Here is a 7,500-nt window from a genome sequence, read left to right on the forward strand (position 1 = left end):
ATATATTTATATATATATATATATATATATATATATATATATATACATATATAAACACGATCATCCTCCACACATACACCATCACAAACACCGCTAATCCTCAGAGCCACGAAGGTCCCCCTCAGAGCGCAGGAGCCACAAGCAAAGAGAAAGAAAGAAGCCGAGTCGCGCAGGAGCCACAAGCAAAGACAAACGTCCCCCTCGGAGCGCAGGAGCCACAAGCAAAGAGAAAGAAAGAAGCCGAGTCGCGCAGGAGCCACAAGCAAAGAGAAAGAAAGAAGCCGAGTCGCCTGGAGCCACAAGCAAAGAGAAAGAAAGGTCCCCTCGAAGCGCAGGAGCCACAAGCAAAGACAAACGTCCCCCTCGGAGCGCAGGAGCCACAAGCAAAGAGAGAGAAAGAAGCCGAGTCATGCAGGAGCCACAAGCAAAGAGAAAGGTCCCCCTCGGAGCACAAGAGCCACAAGCAAAGAGAGAGAAAGAAGTCGAGTCGCGCAGGTACAAACTCCGCCAGCGGGACGGCGTGCGTCGGCCTGACTCACCCCCGCCACGTCTCGTTGTAGCTCCTATCCTTATCACGGGAGAAATCCATGTCTTTGTCCTGATGTCCTGTCCTTGTGCCACTGCGCAGTTGAAGATAAGGCGATAGGAGGAGGAGGAGGGATGGGGGTAGGACGGGGGGGACGGGGGAGGAGGACGAGGGAGGAATGGGGGTGTAGGTGGTGGAGGGGGAGGAGGTGGTGGAGAAGGAGGTGGAGGAGGATGGGAAAGGAGGTGTAGGTGGTGGGGGAGGAGGAAGAGGTGGAGGAGGAGGACGGGGGAGGAGGAGGATGAGAAGGAGGTGGAGGAGGAGGATGGGGGAGGAGGTGGAGGAGGAGGAGGAGGGATGGAGGTGTAGGTGGTGGGGGAGGAGGTGGAGAACGGAGGATGAGAAAGAGGAGGAGTAGGAGGAGTAGGACGCTGGGAAGGAGAGGGGGGATGAGGTAGGAGAGGGGGGGAGGGTGTTGTGGTGGAGGAGATGAAGGAGGAGTAGGACGGGGGAGGGTGATGGTGATGGGGGATGAAGAGGACGACGGGGAGGGAGGGGGGAGAGGTAAGAGAGGAGGGGAGGGTCTTGTGATAGGAGAGGAGAGGGTGGGGGAGAAGGAGGAGGTAGGAGAGGGTGGAGGAGGAGGAGGAGGAGGATAGTGGGGCAGAGGTAGAAGAGGGAGGGGGAGGGTGCTGTGGTAGGAGAGGAGGGAGAAAGAAGGGTTGAGGAAAGGAGAGGGAGGGGGTATAGGTGGAGGGGAGGCAGGGTGTACAGGGTGTACGTGAATGGGGGAGAACGGTGTACATAGTTCAAGAGGAGGGGATGGTGTACATGGATGGGGGGTGGGGGGGGGATGGAGGAAGGGGAAGGAAGTAAACGTGGTCAGGAGAAGGAGGGAGGGGGGATGTACGTGGACTGGGGGTGGGGGGAGGGGGTGCGTGGAAGAGGTAATTAGTGGGGGGGTATTGTTATTTTTCCTATCATTAATCAAATATTACGTAAGGGAATCAAGGAGATGAGGGTTGGAGGGAGGGGTGGGGGGTGGGGTGGGGTGGGGGGAGGTGGTTGAACCAACCTCGATGGCTTTTAAAAAATCTTATATATTTTTTTCTTTTTTTTCAACTTGGAATAAAATCTCAAAAACGAAGAGATTGCACAGGATGAAGACAAAAAACGTATATAATTCAAAGAAAAGAAGAGGTTTATTTTCTTGGAAAGCAAAATCCCTCTAATTTTGACATATACACCATATGTTATATACTTCTTTCTTATATAAACACTTATATAAATACTTATATAAATACTTCAATAAATTCATCCTAGTAATATACGTCTAACCTCGGCCATTTTTTTTTCTTAATTCTTTGATCTTTATCTATAAAATTTTATATAATAATTTGTTAAAATCTTTAAGTTTATTTATTGCTTGGTCTTTCATGACTTGTAGTATCGCTCTCTATTCTTATAATGATTGAATAATATGTGTTCTTAATTAACAAAGAGTTTGTTTTATAGCAACATTTTATAACACATCATTGTCTAATCTCGTCCTCTCTCTCTCTCTCTCTCACTTTCGCTCACTCTGTGTCTCTCTCCTTCCCCTTCTTCTTCTTTTTCTTCTTTTCCTCCTCCTCCTCCTCCTTCCCCTCTCCATCCTTCTTATTCTCTCTCTCTCTCTCTCCTTTTTCCCCTTCTTCTGCTTCCTCTTATCCTCCTCCCCATTACTTCTTCTATCTTACTCTCTCTCGTTCTCCTTCCTCTATCTTTCTCTCACTCGTTTTCCTTCTTCTCCTTCTTTTACTTATTCTTTCTTCCCCTTCCTCTCCTCCATCTCCTCCTTCTCCACCTCCTTTCCCTCCAACCCCCCCCCCACCCCAACCCCATTCCCTTCACGGGTCCCTCCGCTCGAGCTGGCCCTGTTACGGTACCTGTCACCGGTAACGCCCTATAATGGTCACTTTGGCATACATAATGAGCCGCCAAGGACACGTAAAGGAGCCAAATTACGTGTAAGTGCTGTCGCGGATGGCTCACCTGGGCTTACCTGCCTGGCTCATGCGGATAGCACTCGGATACTTAAAGGTTTAGAGCCAATTAAAAAGGGGGACGTGATTAATCTATTTTGGTGTTTGGTGGCGCCCGGTGGGATGGATGGATGGATGGATGGATACACATGGCGGTTCGCGATATCTAAGAGTTAAATGATGATGATAATGATGATGATGATGGCAATGATGGTGGTTGTAATAATGATAATGATGATAACAATTATAATAGTAATAATAATTATGATGATACAAATGATAATGATAACAACAACAGTAATAATAAAATCAACAATAATGATAATGATAATAGATATAATGATAATTATAGTAATGATAATAATAATCCTATAAATTGCAACAACTGCAACAATTATAATTATGATAATGGTAATAATGATAATGATAATGACAATAGTGAGGATAAAATGATAATAGTAATAATAATAAATGATAATGATAACCATAATAATAAAAAAATAAGATTAATGATAATGACCATTAATGATCATGATGAACATACGATTATCACAACTATACCTGCTAGTAATAATAATAACAATAATATAACAATATTAACAATTCTAGAAATAAAAAAAGTTAATCCAATGACGATAATGATCATCATTAATGTTTCCCTTTATACAGTAACAGTAGTGAATATCTAATTACCTTTAAGAATTCTAAACATCCTCAGAAATTATTCAAAATGATAATTCTTAATAACTTGATTAAATTATTAAATATAGCAATTATTTTGTTGCTTTCTCCCACTGGGTCATTTAGTTTCTGTGTCTGTTTTTCCCTACTTTATCAGGTTTCGTTATCTCCGTGTTTTTAATCCTTATCTTTAATGCCTACCTCCTACCTCCTCCCCCCGCACCTCCCTTTCCATCCTCTCCCCTGTGTTTTTTAAGGTTTTCCCCATTCATAACCCCGGACTCTTATCTTTCATCTACACCTCCCTTCTTTCCCCCTCCTCTCCTTCTCTCCCTTCACCTCTTCTCCTCCTCCCTTACTCTCTTCCCCTCTTCTCCTCCTTCCTTACCCTCTTCCCCTCTTCTCCTCCTTCCTTACCCTCTTCCCCTCTTCTCCTCCTCCATTACCCTCTTCCCCTCTTCTCCTCCTCCCTTACCCTCTTCCCCTCTTCTCCTCCTCCCTTACCCTCTTCCCCTCTTCTCCTCCTTCCTTACCCTCTTCCCCTCTTCTCCTCCTCCCTTCTCCTCTTCCCCTCTTCTCCTCCTCCCTTCCCCTCTTCCCATCTTCCCCCCTTTCCCCTCCTTGTTTCCACCCCCTCCCTTCACCTTTCCCCACTCCTTTTCTCCACCCCTTCCCCTACCCCCAACCCCTCCATTCATCTTTCATCTCTTCCCATCTCCCCTCCCTTCACCTCTTCCCCCCCCCCTTCGCCCCTCCCTGGTATCCCCCCTCCGAATGCCCGGATGTAGAAGGGCAGAGGATACGGGTCGTGTGAAGTCCCTGGGATGTCGCGGGATGTGTTGGCAAGGATGTCTTTTATCTTCGGCGCAACGTCGTCTACCTCTCCCCTTCCCTCCCCTCCCCCCTCCCCCCTCCTCCTAGTTCTTTAATATATCCCACCCTTCCCCCTCCCCTCCCCCACCTCTCCTTCCGTGCAGCACCTTGCAAATTCCCAGAGATAAAGGCGTTGGATTTTTTGTTTTGTTTTGTTTCTTTTCTTTTCTTTTTAAAGGTTTGGCATATTTCTTACTGTTCTACTATTTTAACTTTTTAGATCTTTTAAAGTTTCATATGTAATATGTAGATTCGTTTTAACAACTATGTTCATTTATATATCATATACAAATTTACACACACACACACACACACACACACACACACAGCATACAGTATATATATATATATATATATATATATATATATATATATATATATAATATATATATATATCATATGTATATATATATATATATATATATATATATATACACACATACATATATACCATAATTTAAACAAAGACACACTCAAAAACATACAAAATACATACATACAAAAATACCCTCCCTGCATAACCAACCTTATAGCGAAACAGTCACAAAACCATACACCTTAAGCATACACGCAATAGACACATACTACATAAACAACACACGCACATACAAACATACACAAACGACGAAAATAAGCTAACATATCACAGGATAAAACTCAAGGTAAGTATAATCTTATGTCAGACGATCCATAGCAACCTGTCGATCAACTGCACATAATGGGCTTAATTAATTAGAAATTGTGTGATGTATAATACTCAACTACATAATCACTATCACATTAAGCTTGATAGTGGCGGAAGAGGAGAGGTTGAGGCAGGAGCCAGTGCGTCACGAAAGAAAGGAAGGAGAGAGAGAGAGAGAGAGAGAGAGAGAGAGAGAGAGAGAGAGAGAGAGAGAGAGAGAGAGAGAGAGAGAGAGAGAGAGAGAGAGAGAGAGAGAGAGAGAGAGAGAGAGGAGAGAGAGAGAGGAGAGAGAGAGTTGGGAGAGAGAGAGAGAGAGAGAGAGAGAGAGAGGAGGTGAGAGAGGAGATTTTAGAGGAGATCTCTATAGGACTTAGATATAGCTATAGTGCTATAGAGAGAGAGAGGAGAGATGAGGAGAGAGAGAGAGAGAGAATGAGAGAGGACAGAGAGAGAGAGAGAGTGAGACAGAAGACAGAGACAGGACCAGACAGATGAGAGAGAGAGAGAGAGAGAAGAGATGAGAGAGAGATGAGAGAGGAGAGGAGACTGAGAGAGCGAGGAGGAGAGAGAGTAAGAGAGAGAGAAAGAGAAAGAGCGAGAGAGAGAGAGAGAGAGACAGAAAAAAACACCACGAGAGAGAGCAAGAGAGAGGGAGAGAGAGAGAGAGAGAGAGAGAGAGAGAGAGAGAGAGAGAGAGAGAGAGAGAGAGAGAGAGAGAGAGAGAGAAAGCAAGAGAGAAAGGACAATACAAGAAAGAGGGAACGAGAGAGAGAATGAAAAAAGAAAGAGAGATAAAGAGAAATAAAGAGATATCGAAATTTGAGAGATAGATAAAGAGAGATAGAGAGAGAGTGAGAGAGAAGTGGAGAGAGAGAGAGAGACAGAGACAGAGAATGGGAGGAAGAGTGAGAGAAAGAAGAGAGAAAAAAAGAGAAAGAAGTCGATCGAGAGATCTCTGACAAATGCTTACGGGCTCATTGAAATCAAAGTTTATTGAAGGAATGAATTTACATAACACCTGGTGATGCCAGGAGAGCAAAGTGGTAGGTTTTAGGTAGGGTACCACGGTCTTCTTAGATAGGGTGCCACGGTCTTCGTAGAGAGGGTGCCATGGTCTTCGTAGAGAGGGTGCCACGGTCTTCTTAGATAGGGTGCCACGGTCTTCGTAGAGAGGGTGCCATGGTCTTCGTAGAGAGGGTGCCACGGTCTTCGTAGATAGGGTGCCACGGTCTTCTTAGATAGGGTGCCACGGTCTTCGTAGAGAGCCGGTTTGCCACGGACTTTCGTAGATGCGGGTGCCACGGTCTTCGTTAGATAGGGTGCCACGGTTCTTCTTCTATTAGGTTGGCCACGGTCTACGTAGAGAGGTGCACGAGGCTTCGTAGAGAGGGTGCCACGGTCTTCGTAGAGAGGGTGCCACGGTCTTCGTAGAGAGGGTGCCACGGTCTTCGTAGAGAGGGTGCCACGGTCTTCGTAGAGAGGGTCGCCTATGCGTTCCTTCGTAGATAGGGTGCCACGGTCTTCGTAGAGAGGGTGCCACGGTCTTCGTAGAGAGGGTGCCACGGTCTTCGTAGAGAGGGTACCACGGTCTTCTTAGATAGGGTGCCACGGTCTTCGTAGAGAGGGTGCCACGGTCTTCGTAGAGAGGGTGCCACGGTCTTCGTAGAGAGGGTGCCACGGTCTTCGTAGAGAGGGTGCCACGGTCTTCGTAGAGAGGGTGCCACGGTCTTCGTAGAGAGGGTGCCACGGTCTTCGTAGAGAGGGTGCCACGGTCTTCGTAGAGAGGGTGCCACGGTCTTCGTAGAGAGGGTACCACGGTCTTCTTAGATAGGGTGCCACGGTCTTCGTAGAGAGGGTGCCACGGTCTTCGTAGAGAGGGTGCCACGGTCTTCGTAGATAAGGTGCCACGGTCTTCTTAGATAGGGTGCCACGGTCTTCGTAGATAGGGTGCCATGGTCTTATTAGATAGGGTGCCACGGTCTTCGTAGAGAGGGTGCCACGGTCTTCGTAGAGAGGGTGCCACGGTCTTCGTAGAGAGGGTGCCACGGTCTTATTAGATAGGGTGCCACGGTCTTCGTAGATAGGGTGCCATGGTCTTATTAGATAGGGTGCCACGGTCTTCGTAGAGAGGGTGCCACGGTCTTATTAGATAGGGTGCCACGGTCTTCGTAGATAGGGTGCCACGGTCTTATTACCCCATTGGGACTCCAGGTTTAGTAGATTAGTTAGCGGTGCCCTGGTCTTATTAGATAGGGTGCACGGTCTCGTAGAGAGAGGGTTGCCACGGTCTTATTAGATAGGTGTGCACGGTATTCGTTAGATAGGGTGCAATGCCACTGCTGTGCCACGCGTTCTTATTAGATAGGGTGCCACGGTCTTCGTAGATAGGGTGCCATGGTCTTATTAGATAGGGTGCCACGGTCTTCGTAGAGAGGGTGCCACGGTCTTATTAGATAGGGTGCCACGGTCTTCGTAGAGAGGGTGCCACGGTCTTCGTAGAGAGGGTGCCACGGTCTTCTTAGATAGGGTGCCATGGTCTTCGTAGAGAAGGGTGCTACGGTCTTCGTAGAGAGGGTGCCACGGTCTTCTTAGATAGGGTGCCATAGTCTTCTTAGATAGGGTGCCACGGTCTCCGTAGATTGGGTGCCATGAGATAGAGATAGAGACAGAGATAGAGAGATAGAGATAGAGATAGAGATAGAGAGAGAGAG

Source organism: Penaeus japonicus, unplaced genomic scaffold (assembly GCF_977035675.1).
Source record: "Penaeus japonicus unplaced genomic scaffold, GWHDUDI00000001_assembly GWHDUDI00000006, whole genome shotgun sequence".
Classification (NCBI taxonomy): Eukaryota; Metazoa; Arthropoda; class Malacostraca; order Decapoda; family Penaeidae; genus Penaeus; species Penaeus japonicus.